At 34.7% G+C, this 18,110-nt stretch overlaps 2 protein-coding genes across 3 annotated transcripts in view; one reads left to right on the top strand and one right to left on the bottom strand.

The window, feature by feature from the left end:
• Positions 1 to 18,110, bottom strand: part of LOC100741614 (beta-3 adrenergic receptor-like) — a 90,684-nt gene that overhangs the window by 37,835 nt on the left and 34,739 nt on the right. Inside the window, exon 2 of one of the 2 annotated variants that reach the window (XM_024365733.2) lies at positions 7,161 to 7,256. The exons of the other annotated variant lie outside the window; for it this stretch is intronic. The gene's annotated coding sequence lies outside the window, so the exon portion shown is untranslated. The remainder of the gene's footprint in view (positions 1 to 7,160; positions 7,257 to 18,110) is intronic. 2 annotated transcript variants of the gene reach the window in all.
• LOC112212314 overlaps positions 1 to 18,110 on the top strand; it is an 85,983-nt gene that overhangs the window by 49,849 nt on the left and 18,024 nt on the right. The window lies entirely within an intron of this gene.

Below are 18,110 nucleotides of genomic sequence, written 5' to 3'. Positions count from 1 at the left end.
CATTTAACGCAGCGGAAAGTATGGTTGCAGTATTTCTGCGTATGACTGTATCTTTAGCACCTTTTGCATTGCACTATTTCTTTTTTCACAAGCGGTGGTTCGAATTTTACTATCGCGTTCATTAGGCGACTGATATTGTATATTTCCTTATTGTTTGGCTTTTGTTTTATATCTATGAAAAATAAGGATAACGGGTCTTTCGAGACTCTATGCCTTATATTACTTACGTTGATGACTTCGTGTCCGAGTTTTGAGAGTTCGTATTTGAGTTCGTCTATGTCTGCTGAGTGGTGGATGTTTCGTACGACCACCCGGAAAGGCCTTTCCTGTTTGAGTTGGTAGGTGTGGAAGTTGGCGTTCAGGGTCTTAAGTATCTTGGTGAGTTTTCTGTAAGCCTGGTTAGTGTAGAGAGTCATTGGACGTAACAGTAGGTATCATGCCTGTCGATTAAGTCCATTCAATTATGCTACGTATTATACGACATTTTGTATGTATACAATGAACATTATGGGATAAAGTAAACCGATTATAGCGTGTAAATTAGGGTACAACAGAAATGAGGACAAAAATCGTACGAGTATGTATTCGTAAGTAGGTATTTCACATCCTTTAATTTTACTTGCGGTAAAAATTGTCCACACGTGGCCATGCATTCTAATCGCGATCCTCCGGTTTCATCGAGCAATGTAATTAGCCGGGGAAATTCAAACCATTAACGTATCGTTGTAAAAAAAGGACGAATAAAATTGCTGAAGATAGGAAAAAAGAGGGAATAATCTTGCTGGAAGTGACGAGCGATGAGATAGAGAGGGTAATGGAGCCGAGAAGCGTTGGAATTGTTCGAACGAACATCCTCTTAAGTAGCCATTTAAAGTCCGCATTCCGACCACGTGAAATCTCTTTGGTGACTCTCTTGCTCATCGAAATTTTGTCGCGTTAAAACGGTCACGTTGTGCCAACAACGGTGAAATATTACCACTTCCGAGTCCCGGCGAGCTTAGAATGGAATACTATACTGCAAACTAAGTAACTGTGCTTAAATTACACCACGCTAGTTGCTACAAAATGGAAAACTTTCGTCCTAATATTCTTAAGAGGCAATCGCGACACATACAACGTTTGCCAGGCTAAATTGTGCCTTTGGTAAACTCAATGGACTGTGTTCTCTAGACAGACATCCTGCTGCGAAACAACTACTGCCCACTATGTGCTTTCGAGTGGGCTTCTCAATGACACATTCTTGGAAAGATGCGTGACAGATTCTGAATCGAGGATATGGCATGTGTCATTTTGCCAGGCAATGAATACTATTTTCTATAGGAAATCTGTTTTTTCTCTACCTTTGTATTTTGTTTTCCTTCTTCTGTTCTCTTTTTTTGTAACCAATGATGTTTGGTATATGTCTAAACTACGTCTACACTGTACGGGACAAGCTATAGATCTGTGTATTCTCTGTAAAAAAAGGTATTAAGGCACTTAGATCAGTTTTTTTTTTTTATTTACTTATTTAATTTGTATTTTACAATTTGTCCTAATGGATATTCGGTGAATTTTTCTATCTTTATTGCTAAATAACATGTGGATGGCTACCCCCAGCGGGATATCATCTTTTAGTTTGTCTATTTTATTTCTTTAAATTCTACCAAATGTCCAAATCGGACAAATTGTGAATGTAAACAACTAAATAAAAAAAAATTTATTTTTTTAGTGAGGTCAGTGGGATGTTTTCTTTTCAGTCTTTTTTTTTATATGGGATTTGCTCGTTTTATCAGCCAACTGGTTTGGATGTGTTGCCATTTTTCCCTTGTATTTCTTTTTTTTTTTTTTTATATCTGTCGATTTCTTTTTTGACCATTGATCAGATCAAAGATTTACCATCCAAACCGGTTGGCTGCTGAAACGAGCAAAACTCTCATAAAAGGAAGACTAAAGGGAAAACACCCCACTGACTTCACTAAAGAAATAAAATAGACAAATTCAAAGATGGTATCCCGCTGGGGGTAGCCACCCACATGTTAATTAGCAATAAAGCTAGAAAAATTTACCGAATATCCATTAGGACAAATTGTGAAGTACAAATTAAATAAAGAAAAGATCAAAGATTGATCAAAAGGATATTTCAACTTTAATTTTGTACAATTTATCGAAAATTCACAGTATGTCCAGCTGGACAAATTGTAAAGTACAAATTAAGTAATAAAAAAGAAACTTATCGTATGTATGAGAAACAAAGACGGACAACATAGTACTTTTACACTCACGTTCTCAAATTTAAAATATTTATTTTATTTACTTTAAACTTAGCACTCTCAGATATCAGTATTCTAACACGCACTGTCATGACGTGTGACTAAATGTTAAAAATATTGATTTCCATAAAAAGTTTATGATCGTGACATTTGCGATGGACCAATATATTAAGAAAATATTCATAGTATATACACCCACACATTTAAGTTGGTTTCCATTTCATTTTGAATTTATTTTATTTTGCTTGAAAGGAAAAAAGTTTCCTGACAAAAAAATTAAGAATATTCTTGTTTATACATAAACAGTAATTTCAACTGTATATCGATATTTCCTATATAAAAATATGTACGTAATAAATTTGTATTACAAATCAGAGAGGAAAATACGAGTAAATAAATGTGTAGAATTATAAGGTATTAAAGAAAACGCGGTGGAAGCATTACATAACTGACACACAAAGACGGATGCGCGTAAAAGGACAGAGCAAAACAAGAAAGAAAGCATAATAAAATGAACGATGATAGCTCTTTTTTCTCTCTTTCTCTATATCAACCGATATTATTCAATAGTCGATATTCAATAGTCGAAGTAGGAGCATTGACTTTTATGCTATTTCAGAGTATCTTCAAAGAAAAATTGGTCAGATTACTTACGTACGTCCATTGTATCTAGTTATCTTATATTTTATTTTAGATAGAAATAGCAAAGCTTTTAGAATTTCTTTTCTTACGATGGTGAAAAATATATCGATGCTTTTGTGTATAGATGTTTTTATTGAAATCGAAACAGGATTTTCAGCATATTAGCGAAAATAAATTCCTCCAGCTATGATCACTACAAATTAAAATTTATGTTATATGTCTGTAATACCAGCGTTAACATTTAACCAGGTTTTTCGCTTTTCTTCATTTTCTCTATCTTTACTGAAAAAAAAAAAACTGTAACCGTGTCTATTTTTACATAGATCTACAGCCGAATACAATCAAATAAAATACAAAAGAATACAATCGATGTAACCGCAGGGTCGACACGGTGCGCAATTACCGTGGAATCCGGAAATTTTAATTAAATCGACACGGAAATCGTTGGTGAAACGAATATTCTAACAACTTGGTAAAAGTAATTTTCTCTCGATAGCAGATAGACGGTACATTTCTGTGAGTGAAAAATCATCGTTAGCATTTAATGTGTATTATAACATGTAACGTGTAATTAAGTGCTTGAAGATTTGTTTTAATAAAATAAAATATAAGTATAAATGAAAGAAGCACAAAAATTGTTAACATGTTTTTGTTTAACTGAAAAGATATTACGATTGATCGCGAATAATTTGTTATACGTGGTGATGTGGTAACGAGAAAAATTTTAAATGAACTGTCCTCGATGACAAGCCTTATCAATAACAGCTCTCGCGAAAACCGACGCTTTTTATCTCCGTACAAATTTCTGTTCATATGGCGCTGAATTTGTTACAACCCACGTACTTTTTATTTTTGCTTTTAATCGCTACAAGAGCTCGTAAAGATAGAAATAGCATGTTTCAACAGGAAAAAGAAACTGATAAGTCTTCCTATAATATATATGAAGGAAGACTTATCAGTATTATATATATATATCTTTTTTTATTAAAATCCTTTTTCTTCCATCGAACTCTTCGCTGGTGAAATAACGTTTGAACTTTAACGATTTACAACCTCTAAGGAACAAACCTTTTACAATAGCTTCGGGATTGATTCCTTGAAAGAAAGTACATGAAATTGATACTCTGGAGCACGGAAGGATCGAAGGTTACTCTCTGTCTACATATAAATTAAAAAAATTAACTTTTCGCATGTCCTCCTGTCCTTAGCCCATTTTTAATTAAAAATGAAGTTAAAAAAGAATTGAAATTATAATGGAGCAATTTTAAAATCCAGTATATTGACAACCAATCTTGTACATGAACACGCAAAGAAAAACTCAAATCCGAACAAAGTTTATAATTAACAATACAAATATGGACTGATTAGAAATAGATTAGAAATAACGACGAATTGAAAATTATTTATGAGCTAGAATTATTCACGTCGCATGCTCGCATGTGAAGTTCAACTAATAGCTCAATTAGTATAAATCATCCTTCTAACGTTTTTTCTCCTTTTTTCTTTTTTTTTTTTATTATTTAATTTGTACTTTACAATTTGTCTAGCTGGACATTTGGTAAATTGCTTCTAACATTTCGTAAAAATTCCATCCGGTTATCGAGTTGACACGATTCGTTCGCTCGGCGTTTTATTTGCTTCGTTTGTTTAATGTTTAACGAAACAATGAAAGAGAAAAAAAATAAGAGAAGAAACTATAAATCTGAATAAAAGTATCGATAATTGCGATTATTAAAACAAAACCATCAGGGTGGAAATGGATTACGTAAGAAATAAGCCAGTTCAATTAATATAGCTCGTCGATTAAATTTACTTTTATTGAATTGGCAGAAGAATATTTAAGCGCGTATCAAACGTATTCGACCTGGTAACCTTTTGGCCGATTTCGTGACGTTGCTCCTCCAATAACAAATGACCGAAAGTTATCAAATCAGAAAGGCAAATTGCCAGGTAATAAGAAAACTCCACTTATCTTTGTGGACGTCAATACATAATCTTTTTTGAGGAGAAATAAAATCCACCATCTAACGATTGAATTTCCATATACAGTGGTTCACCAGAGTATTCAAACATCTGCCACAGAATTATTTTATGGATACGTTACGTGCATTACACGAGAGTTTTTCAGATTTCTTCGGCACTGTAATGAGTACCAAACACAACTATAATGGAAATTTATCGAATGTCCAGCTGTTCAAATTGTAAAGTACAAATTAAATAATAATAAAAAAAAAAAATAAACTATAATGGTAAAATTTGAAACCAGTCCGAAAGAGTACAGAAGTTACAAGATGTTTATTGCAAACAGATCTTTAGAGTACTGTAGCCCTTAGCAAGAACAAGAATAACATTTGCATGATTTTAACCAACAAATAATCGCTAATAACTCTGGAAGTTGAATACAACTTTAAAATAAAGAAAAAACAAATCTTTGCAAGATGTGCTTCTAATAAATATCTTGTACATATAACTCCCATATACATCGCCAGATTCATTCAGAATTTTGCCAATGTAATGAAGCTAACCGTTATGATGCTAATTTTTTTTCTTTTTTTTTTTATTATTTAATTTGTACTTTACAATTTGTCCAGCTGTACATTTGGTAAATTTTTCTAACTTAATTACTAAATAACATGTGGATGGCTACCCACAACAGGATACCATCTTCGAGTTTGACTATTATGGTGCTAATGAAATTTCAAAATGTTTTGTATAATATATGCATAAAAGGTTCCTAGTTTCTAGGAGTGTTCGAACAGTCACTGGTATAGATACATACGTTCACATGTCATATCTTATCATCCAGTTCCTATATTGACTATATCTTTATTTTCGTCAATATTAGAAAATCAATATTTACTGTATTGAATTTTCACAGTACAAAATACATATAAATGACATTTCATCTGTTATTTATGTATTCCTATCAGTTGAGTATGTTTAATCGCTGCACTTTTGCCTTTTGTTGTTATATTAATTAGCTTATTAATGGATTATTAACATGTCACTTTTATCGCTAATATTGCCTGTTAATTAACGTGAAACATGTGAGTTATATTTATTGATTCATTAATCGTTTCATTTTTCACTTTTGTGCCAGTTACCCACTCTGAGAATTTCTTTTTTTATTTATTTAATTAGTATTTTACTATTTGTCCAGCTGGACATCTTTCTGAGAATGCAGCAATCATTTGTCGCCTCCATGAGGACAATTTGAGACTCATTATGGGAATATTAATGATGATCAATGTTTCCCATGTTTCCTTTAATAACAATCAAAATTAATCCAGCAGAAGCTCGATTATCAGAATACCAATTGTAGAATATCAATTAACGGAAAAGGGAATGGCCCTCGTGAAAAAATATATTTATCTTCCTTTATTTTGTATGAATAATCGAATAATTAAATTCCTACTGTAGTAATAACATTTAGGAATCGTTATCGATTGGTTTATTATATGAAAATGTGAGCGAGTGAAATTTTTGTATTTAAAATTTCATATCCGTGTTCGTTACGTTACGAAGATTCTCGGTTACACATCAAATAATCGTTCTTGTACATCGTTCAATAAACAAGCTGCAATTTCGTCGAAATTAAATATGAAACGGGTCCGACGAAAAAATGTTGAGATATTTTATTTACGAAGCTTTTTAAGTGAGTATGCAGCATCCCACTAGTATAATAATTTCTATCCCTTTACTGCGAAACCGTAGAATCACGGATAACAAATTTGTTTCGTTTCGCGTGAATCAAAAAATTTTTCTATAGAAAAGCGCGCGAGTAAAATCAACTTTTCCTCCATCCTTTACGTCGATGCAGCGTATCGTTAAACAAATACCCACAGCTCAATCGGAAATATCTATCTTTATAACGTAAATATTAAATATCTTTTTCATTTTTTCAAACAGAAGTTCAATATTATTTGTTACTAGAAGCAAATAAGCAGAAGAAAGCAATTTATAACATCAACATTAAATATCGTGCTTATCTTCGTCATATCAAAATTAATCATTTTTTTTATTTCTCCGTAGGCTCTGTTATTATGTGTTATTTAAAAAAAAAAAGCAAATAAATTAAACGGATTTGTAATATGAATATAAATATCTTTTTCATGTTTATAATATAAAAATAAAATAAATAAAAAATCATTCGCTATTAAAAAGAAACTAGCAAAAAGTAACAAACTTTTCCATTTGTATTTCCATAATAATCACGATATTTCTTTTTCTGCCTCAATTTACTCATAAACTATCCGGTTTTTCGCTCACCATTGTGCCCAAAATAAAGACATACTCTCAGTTCCATTGTGTCCTTTCATCGGAGTATCGAATCCGCGTGACGTTTACAGTTTTCACTCATCGTCTCTGTTGAGAATACAAAAAAAGAGGATATTAACAGAAAACCCATCATCTATTCTATACACATTTATTCATTTCTGTTTCACGATTATCGGAACATTGTTAGCCAATTTCGAACGAATCATCCTCATCGTTATTTATATTATTCTTCAAATTTAAATTTCCTTTAATAAATCTGCAATTTTCGTGAATAACAATTTTTTTACCTTCATTCTGTTCAAGCATATGAAAGTTATGGTTCATTTTTCAAAAAATTTTTTCTGGACTTTTTCCCAGACTCGTTTAATGGAGTTATGAATAAAAAACGACGGCTTAATTGCGTAATAGCCTTTTCGAGGATGAAGTTACCACGAAATACAGGTTGAATTTGTTTCATGAATAAACTTCTATTGAGATTTATTCGGATCATCGAGCGTCTTTATTTCCTTTATCTCCTCGCCTTGTCACCGTGTCTATTTCATCCTGTTCGATTCAGCTTTGATCGATTCCCGGGACTTTATTTCAGACAAGTGAATCGATTCGTGACTTTCCTTCTCGTTCATTTCGAAATACGACGTCATAAGGAAGAGGAAAATCGAAAAGAAAGAAAGACGCATGATCTGCGAATAAAATTTTCCATCAGAGGATTTTTCCTATCAGCCGATGTGTCTTTCATGTAGATATTAAAGTAGGGGATAACTTGTGAATAAAAGGGGGAAACCGTGGGAGATTAATGGACTGGAACTGGAGGATGTTTTTTTCAATTATCGTTACATCGTCGAGGAAATACAGGTATCTCTGAAATTGGTGGGTTCGTTTGATATGAGCTGTTTTGGAAGAAATTTTGTACTTGATGCAAATGATGTAAATTGTTCAATTAATAAGAAAAAGGACGAAGAAGAGATAGAATCGACTGATTTTCTTTGAGTCTATAGCCTACGGTACTTCTAGAAAAATAAAAGTTGAAGACGAATGAAGAAACTTGATACGAGCAGAAATTCTAATTCCTGGATCGTCGAGCGTCACAAGCTCCTCTCAGCAAGCGAAAGTTCAAAAGCTGAAAGCTGGAATCTTGCTTAAATTCATTGTTGATGAAGCGGATAAAACTATTATTATATAATCGTGGAGGAAGCTTTTAAAAGTTCTAGTGCTTGAAGGTTTGAAGTCATATCTGCTGTGTATTAACGCGATAAACTTCCTTAACTAAAGTTGTGAGTAAAGTTAAGGAAATTCTGAAAATTGTACGTGAAAAGGTCCCAATCATCTTTATCGCTCAAGTAATACCACGTCAATGGTGAAATACAAGTTTTGACATAACAAGATCGTAAAAGTCAAAGTAATTAAACTTTAGATTTCGAAACAAGTAGGAATTGATAGGATATAGGCATGTAATTGTACTTTCCGAAATCTTAGTTAGAGCTGTTGACAAGAAATTTTTAATACAAAATTTTTGTATGTTTTTTTATATACTAAAATAAAAATTTATTTTTATATTCGAATATTGTGTAATTATGACTACAGACAAGTTGGATTGAACAATCAAATACACAAGGTTTTTTTTTTATTTATTTATTTACATTTTACAATTTGTCCAGTAGGACATTTGGTAAAATATTATAGCTTAGTGATATAGTATTATAACATGTGGATGGCTACCCCCAGTGGGATACCATCTTCGAATTTGATTGATTTAAATACACAAGGTATTTGAGTTATATAAAAAGAAATAATCCATTATGTAAATTATGTAACTCCAATGAAATTAAAACAGAATACAATGTACAAATACAATCTACAAACTCTTAGACACGGTCTGTTGGTGCTGCTACTCGATGTTCTAATTTACGACCTCGTTATATCGTGGATCGTATTAATTATACGAGCAACGATAAAGAAGTCTCATTTGAATTTTTTCTCTTATGTCTCTAGTTAATGCTTTATTGCAACTGGTAGAAAATTAAAATCTGTATTTTTGATAAGTTTAGACACAAAATTATTGCCATTTAGTTTTGTTAATTCTACTAGTCCTATGCTGGTTATTAAAAAGTGGCGTCAATCATTTTTCAATCATTTTTCGTATTAAAATAAAGATTTCATAGAAGATTAGAAAATAGATTAAAAAATTTTAAAAATTTATCGAACTAAAGAGAATTACTATTGATACTTATCGATATTATTGAGATATTAGATATATTATAGATATTTATACATATATATATATACATATATATAGAGAGAGATTAGATATATAGATATTAATCTGAAATTAATAGAAAAATTAACAGGAGTGTAGAATTGCAATTGAAAAAATGAAACAAATGTTTGGTCTATTTACCAAATGTCCAGCTGTAAAGTATAAATTAAATAATAATAAAAGAAATGTTTGGTCAGTAGCATATATAATTTTATGTTTCTTTCGTAACAAGTAAATCCAATATCTGCTTTCTCAGACAATGATAATATAGTTTTTTTTTCTAATTATTTAATTTGTACTTTACAATTTGTCCAGCTGGACATTCGGTAAATGTAACATGATAATAAGGTGAAGAAAAATAGCTGGGGACGAGCTTATGCATTCTGCGAGAAAGATTATGTTTCAGCGCATCTCTCAAAGTGGAAACAGTTAATCTTCACTGATATTACAATATCCAATTAATAAAAAGAATCGTAAAAATTAAGTCTTTCCTAAGTCCTCTCGACTCATCATGTGTGATAACGATATTTTATCAACTTTCCTATCCTTCTTACTTTTACACCCCATTCGTTACTTCTCTTGCATGAGATCTTCGCGCGACGTACGATGAAACAAAAATGAGAAAACTCAGGAAATAAAGGACACGGGCGAGTTTTGAAATTAATCCTCGCTGTCCTGCGAGATGAATTAGAGAGAGAGGGAGATCGATCGGTCTCAAGTTTCGATACATACACCATCGGATGGACTATTATATGTCGGAGATGAAAGAACACCGGAGCCTTGGAAATTTTGGGAAAATCCAGTAACATTGTAATCTAGATTCTACCATAGCTGTAATTAAACAATTGTAATCATCCACCTACTTATAAATTATACTTATCTATAATAAGTATTAACTTATTATAAATAATTAGCCATGTCACTGCGCCACACCAGAAAAAATTACTGAAAATTCTCAATGCGAGAATTGATTGGAAATATTAATAAATAAAAAAAAAAATCTAGTCCGATTGTAATTGTTCGAAACATGTGATAGTGAGCTTGGGCTCGCGGCGACAACTAGTCGCTGAACGAGGCCGCGGTCAAGGGATGAACGTTTTGTCTAACAAAGTTATGGAGTGATAGTATAGTTCCCCTTAAAAAGGGAATATTTGTAACACTCGACAGTAAACATTCCAATGATCTCTGTCCCGTAGCTCTCCACACGCAGACCCTATTCTTCGAGTAAGATGATTGCCAGATGTCGATGCGTCTCCGCAATACATGTTCAGCTAGCCTGAGGGCCCGTTATAAATCTTAAGATTTAGTTATTCTCAATGCGAGAATTAATTGTAAATTTTGATTTCCTCGACGAATCCGAGGATCTCGTGACCTTAGACACACCCCATATAGTTTTCCCTCTGTGGCATTATCGGGACGGAAAGTCATTCTCTCTCGCGATCTCATCGACTAAAGAGTAACGTCTTTACGATCAGTGATTATTTCACGTTTTGCTAACAAAGAGTCAGATTTAGATTTTGTGAGAACGTTCATCATCCCGTTGACCGCGGATTCGTTATCGAATCTGAGACTATTGTCACTAGTGTCGCGAGTGTCTAATCGCCGTGATTAATTGTCAGAACTGTAACAATCCCATTATTGTAATAAACTACACCTGTGTTGTACCGCATCAATGGCTAATTCCCGTGAAGATTCATTTGACGCCCACAACCTTAATCCCTGTGCTCATCCGACATCAGAAGTGGGATCAGGGCCATTTATAACAATGGCACAACTCTTGAGGGTCGTGGACCGGTTAACTCAGCCGAAAGAGCAGGTACCGAGTGTAAAACCTGAGAAATTAACACTACCACGTTTTAACCCCGAAGTCGCAAGCGCCGATCCAGTCGCGTGGACTTTAAAGGGTTCTGCAGCACATTGGATTACGCAAACGATGGAAGACGAAGAGATTACCTGGTCAACTGTTAAGGAACGATTCGTTGCGCATTTCGGTGGCCAAGAGACAACGTCCTCGTCGTTAATAAAAGTATCCAGGGAACCACGGGGAAAGAACGAATCCCCAGGGGCGTATTGCGGTTGTATCCGTTCCCTCCTGAAGACGAGGTGGCGACATTCTACGAGGGACGAAATACTTAACGCCATCGCTCTGCACCTATCAAGTTTGCGCGATCAACGTTTTAAACGATTGACTCTCACGAGTGACATCAAGAGGGAGGACCAATTTCGGAACGAAATGAGACTCTTCTGTTACGAGGAGGAGCCGACATCTTCGCCAGAAAATCCACCAGCGGACCCCGGAACTAAAAGAAGCAGGCCATCAGACCTCCGGTCCAAGTGCACTGTGCGGTCTTCGGGTATAAAGCTAGGGAGTGCCGCAAGAGGATGCGGAGCGAAAAGCAGGGGAATACACGACGCCAGGAAGGAAGCCGATCAGCTACACCGTCCAAGGTAATTTGCTTCAAATGCCGTGCGAAGGGCCATATTACACCTGTGTTGTACCGCATCAATGGCTAATTCCCGTGAAGATTCATTTGACGCCCACAACCTTAATCCCTGTGCTCATCCGACATCAGAAGTGGGATCAGGGCCATTTATAACAATGGCACAACTCTTGAGGGTCGTGGACCGGTTAACTCAGCCGAAAGAGCAGGTACCGAGTGTAAAACCTGAGAAATTAACACTACCACGTTTTAACCCCGAAGTCGCAAGCGCCGATCCAGTCGCGTGGACTTTAAAGGGTTCTGCAGCACATTGGATTACGCAAACGATGGAAGACGAAGAGATTACCTGGTCAACTGTTAAGGAACGATTCGTTGCGCATTTCGGTGGCCAAGAGACAACGTCCTCGTCGTTAATAAAAGTATCCAGGGAACCACGGGGAAAGAACGAATCCCCAGGGGCGTATTGCGGTTGTATCCGTTCCCTCCTGAAGACGAGGTGGCGACATTCTACGAGGGACGAAATACTTAACGCCATCGCTCTGCACCTATCAAGTTTGCGCGATCAACGTTTTAAACGATTGACTCTCACGAGTGACATCAAGAGGGAGGACCAATTTCGGAACGAAATGAGACTCTTCTGTTACGAGGAGGAGCCGACATCTTCGCCAGAAAATCCACCAGCGGACCCCGGAACTAAAAGAAGCAGGCCATCAGACCTCCGGTCCAAGTGCACTGTGCGGTCTTCGGGTATAAAGCTAGGGAGTGCCGCAAGAGGATGCGGAGCGAAAAGCAGGGGAATACACGACGCCAGGAAGGAAGCCGATCAGCTACACCGTCCAAGGTAATTTGCTTCAAATGCCGTGCGAAGGGCCATATTACACCTGTGTTGTACCGCATCAATGGCTAATTCCCGTGAAGATTCATTTGACGCCCACAATATTAATCTCTATCCTCATCCGACATATATATTGCACGTCAGCTACCATACATTGGCGTTGTTAATAGATTTTAATTAATGTCGTTTCTCGGCCAGGTGCACATTGGTCGAATCGCTTATTACAATATGTTCTCTCACCATCGCCACTACGGCTGACTGCGTAAATAATAGAACGAGTCTTTGATAGGAAAAAGCCTAAGCCACGATACCTCATACCACCGCGAATTATTCACCTTATTCGATATATTTGGTCGCCGTAAATATTCAACGAATGATATATCGCGAGAATATCATCAAAATATTCCAACGTAAAATTAGCAAACCTCTTTAGGTCGATATTTCTGGATGGAGAAATAAAGATGCTTCCTTACTTTCTAATGAAACGAGCAAAAATACATTGATCTTACTAAATAATCAAATAGCAATATTTAAAGCTTCTTGATAAAAGAAAAGAGGATGACCGTTAACTCATAAATACATGCCCTGTGTATGTGATGATAAAAAGATGAGACCATCATACTGGTTAGGAATTAAATAGGAAATAAATATTGATATGTATTTTCATGCAGACATAATAAAAGCCATATTTTGATAATTCTTTATATGAAAGTTACACTCGAAATTAATCACTTGCCATAATATTAAGAAATAAACAGAGTACATAACAATTGAGGTTTTTGTGTTTTGGATTGTGTAAAGAACCTATATGCATTCCTCAACACGTACATATTTTTTTTCTTTTATTATTTAATTTGTACTTTGCAATTTATCCAACTAGACATTTGGTAAATTACACGTACATATGTAGATACTTTTAGATTATGTATGACGTATGCTATCGACTTGAATGTGGTAAGAACTAAGATCAACCACGCGTTATATCAAAAGTGTTTGATGAAAAATATTTCATAATAATTCATATTAAATATATGTATATTATATTATTATATTATATATATATACCTAACTCCCAATTAAAATGTGACAATTTTTCGTAATGATTTTCCTAATACTTTTGAATGGCAGTGTATATATATTCTCCATAAACCAAATGGTGTGTTAATGGAATTCGTCTTACAGCTTTTACGCGGCTTCATTGGAAAATCTGGGGACTGGAAACATTGTATCGACGTGGAAGGCCTGATCGAACTTTTCGATATTCGTCGAACTGTGTGACGAAACGCGATCAGACTACTTTTGAAAACTATCAAACGATTACGAACAAGGGGGAAAACAACGAGCACGCCTAAGGAGAGACCTAAACAATCGTAAAACTATTATCGTTATGGCAGTTCGGTAACAACCACCAATGGGGTAGCTCTCTACGGGCTATATTTTCACTTTTAATGGAGCGAAAGACTTTCCGACTAGAAACGTGCGCGAATTGCCGCATTGAGAGTTTTACATTTTACGCGAATCGGTGCCCACGCTCGATTCCGCTCGTTTCCGTTCGATGAGGGAGGCTCTCGAGCAATGACGCGTAACGAGCTATCATAAACGTTTAGAATTTTCTCGAAACAAATCGACCTACCAGCTTCTTCGTTCCGCTTTCCACCGCTTGCTCGTATGACTGTGCACTTACGAAAATTGATTTTCTTCTATGTGTGCAAAGAGTAGAAGAAATATTTGCATTTATAGCCTTTTACGGAACGATTCATGATTTTTTTTCTATGACAAAATATTTTTATCGGAAAACGTTTCAAACACTTTTGACATAACGCGCAGTTGCTATGTCAAATATAAAACGGATATTGATAAGTGTTCGAAATTTTTGTTCGATTTTGTGAAAGCACAGAAAAGTAAAAAGTAGTTCAATCTGCCTAAGGAGGGTCTTTTCTGAACACTCTTTTTTGATAATTAAAAATTGCATTTAATTTAAAGATAAAAATTTGTTCATCGATGAATTAGATGGTACGATAATTGTAAAATAGTACAATTAAAAATTATCTCAATTTGGATCGTTTACTTTCAAACTCTCCTTCTCTATTTCTCTCCTACTTTTCTGCACTTTATAGATCATAAATTAGAGGGGAATGTTTTTCATAGGTACTTGAATATTTCAAGCAAATGAAATAATAACTTTAACGATAGGAGATAGAAGACTATATTTACTAGCGAACGGTAAAGACAAATGGGACAAATAGCAAAGAATTGAAGCATATGGCGTGATCGTAAAAGTGGGTTATTTGTGGCGTGATTTGCAGTCGTGGAGAAGTAGCCTCGGCTAGCCAAGATCTCCTACCCTCGCTATAATTGTCCAAGTGTCAAAATCATTTTTACTTCTGTTCCGCTTGGCACGTTTTCCGTTTCAAAACCTTTCCGATGTATATCTCTAGGTTACAACCTTACTCGCATCAAAATTGTAAAATCAATCAATGATACTCGAAGTATATTACGCTATAAATTAACTAAAAACGACAGGAACAACGTACGAACAAACATAATAAATTTTCAAAAATTCCACCACATTACTTCGTCTTATGATCTCACAAAGACACGAAAGTTATTGCTGTCATAATTCATAGTAAGGAAACACGATCAAGATTTTTATTTCTCACTAGCGGATACCACTATTCGCTCGTCTATTCTTATGATTCCCTCAACCCCTCCGAATGCTCGTTATTGCTCGTTTGCAACGACGCACTTGGACATCATTAGTGAATTAGAAAAAGCGTAAAGGCCAGTCGAGTTTCTTTTTCTCTGTCCAAGTGTCTTTCCATCGTTATATTGCAATATATTTACCAAATGTCCAGCTGGACAAATTGTAAAGTATAAATTAAATAATTTAAAAGAAAAGAAAAAAATATTGCAATATTATATTATAGTGTCTAATTTTCTAAGATACTTGCTAACTCATTTACGTATAAACGTCATCAAAATTCATCAATCAAAGTGGATCAAATATTTTTTCAAACTCTACTTCCTCTAAAAGTTTCACCAAAATTGGTGATGAACGCTTGCGCGTATCTTTCCATTCCATTCCTATATAAAAATTAAACAAACCGGTTCTTAAAAGTTACTTGCATCACAAATCAATTACTTTGTTATGTTTTCTTCCCAATTGACATTAAAAAAAGAATAGCAGAATCTCCAACAAAAATGTTATCGGTCATCTTCCACGAGCAGGTTTTTCGAATTTTAGAATCTATTTTTACAAGAAATCGATTGCTTGTGTTTCTTTCAACCGAACTGGACACGTATTTCTTTTCCTTTTTTTTTGTCCAGGACAAAGGGACAAACGTTTTTAACAGAAACGAATGCCAACTACAGACGCGCTCTGCGGTTTCCAATAGAAATGTCTTTCGATACGGTTAAAGCTGTGGCGTTTCGATGATGCAACCTTGAGGCACGCGCGCCATTGAACGCGAAACGATTGCAATTTGACACGTTCGTCCTTGGAGGGATGCAAATCAGAATTTCGTCCATCGTCCCTGTCCCTTGTCCGCTCGATAAATCCCGAAGATTATTTTTCTCCGCCTCCCCTAAGTGAATTTTTCAAGGTCCGCCTTCGTTCGAGCCAGACACCTCAAGGCCACACGAATCACACAACCTGCTCGCATAGCCGGTGACTCGGTAATTCGCACGAACGCGTTCTTTGATCTAGATTAGACAGCGATACAGATGGTGGTAAAATTAGGGATATTAGATGGCGATTAAGGGGTGAGATGCAAAGATACTTTTAAGTGCGAGGAAATAGTTCGATGATAATCCCGAAGATATCAGATTTTCTCAACTTCTATCTTGAATTTTTCACGTCTTTTTTTTTTAATTATCTTATATTACATATTGTATTGTATATTGTATTGTAGTTGCAATGGATTATAAGTTAGAAATAAGGTTTATATATATCCATAAACATATGCAGAGTATGGATGAAAAAAGATAATAAAATAAATATATCATATCGTGTTAATTATTTTTTCAATAAGTTTGTGTATAGGACTTCTAAAAAAAATTAGTCGGAAGTTTTGTAAATGTTTGCTTTTTTTTGTCAAAATTGTTAGATAGACAAACCCGAAGATGGTATCCCGCTGTGGGTAGCCATCCACATGTTAATTAGCAATAAAAATAGAAAAATTTACCGAATGTCCAGCTGGACAAATTATAAAGTACAAATTAAATAAAAAAAAAATTGTTAGATCTCAAACAGTGTGGTGAAAGTGTTTTCAAGAGTTGACTACAAGAGTTATCTCTTAGCGAAATCTCGGTCTCCTGCAAAAGTATCCAGTTACTCCTCAATTAAATTCTACACCGTTGCTAGTCGACGTTGTTACGAAGTAGATTGAAGAGGATTTTTGTCACTAACGAGAAAGCTTAGCTTGATTACGAGCTTTAGCACTTCCTAGCTCATTAACAACATTATTCCAATAAAGCGTACAGAGAAGATCTATTTTCTGTTATCGATATAAATAACATAACAAAGATATTTTTCTTTTTTCCATATTAGTAGAATTTTCAATATCTGTTACAATTTATTAGTTTCTAGGAGCAACGTAATATCTTCAATATTCTTAGCATGTTTTACGTACACGTTTTAATAGTAGCATAATTCAATAGATAAATCGAAGAGCTGAGTTTCAATAGAAATGCATTCTTTTAAATCTTGCCAATTACGTCATTTATTGCTCGCTGGCTATAGACTTACAAATTTCCAGGGAAAAGTAAATGGCAAAAAACACTACAAAAGTAGATTTATTGGCAATTTACTTTACAATAGCTTTGAAAGCAAAAATAATAAATTAATCTAGCGCTTCTAACTTTTTCATCTTTTTTAACTTCTTAATTATGTAAGCGAGAGGAAAATATATAAATATATAAAAATATACGACAATGTTTCTCTTTAAAGCGCTATTTTCCCTGTTAATTACACTTTCACTTCGATTCACTCGTCAGGCCGACAGATATACTTAGATAGAAAGATCTTCGCATGGAAGTTAGGAAAGTTATCTCGGTTAATTTTCTCCGGTTAAAGTTCTGCTGCCTCAGGAGGCGATCAAACTTCGCCTTGGGGATACCATCGACATCCTTTCATCTCACCAAATCCTTTGGATTAAACTTATTTCTTACGCTAAATATTCGCGGAATATGCTGCATGAAATTTCTGCATTAGAATTATTAACCTACATTACGAATGAATATAACCATCAAAATCAATAACTTCCGGCGATCCATTGTATTTTACGATAAGATGTCCAAAATAAACTTTTTTTTATACACGTTAACATGTTTGCTACGGATTCGATTTTTATTTCCTACAGTGCTGTCTGCTAATGAAAAAATGTTATACGATACCTCCCTTTATATTGTGA

This window comes from Bombus impatiens, unplaced genomic scaffold (genome assembly GCF_000188095.3).
Source record: "Bombus impatiens unplaced genomic scaffold, BIMP_2.2 scf_0149, whole genome shotgun sequence".
In the NCBI taxonomy this organism is placed as follows: domain Eukaryota; kingdom Metazoa; phylum Arthropoda; class Insecta; order Hymenoptera; family Apidae; genus Bombus; species Bombus impatiens.
Note: the sequence above shows the minus strand (reverse complement) of the source record. Positions and strands in the feature narration are given on the sequence as shown.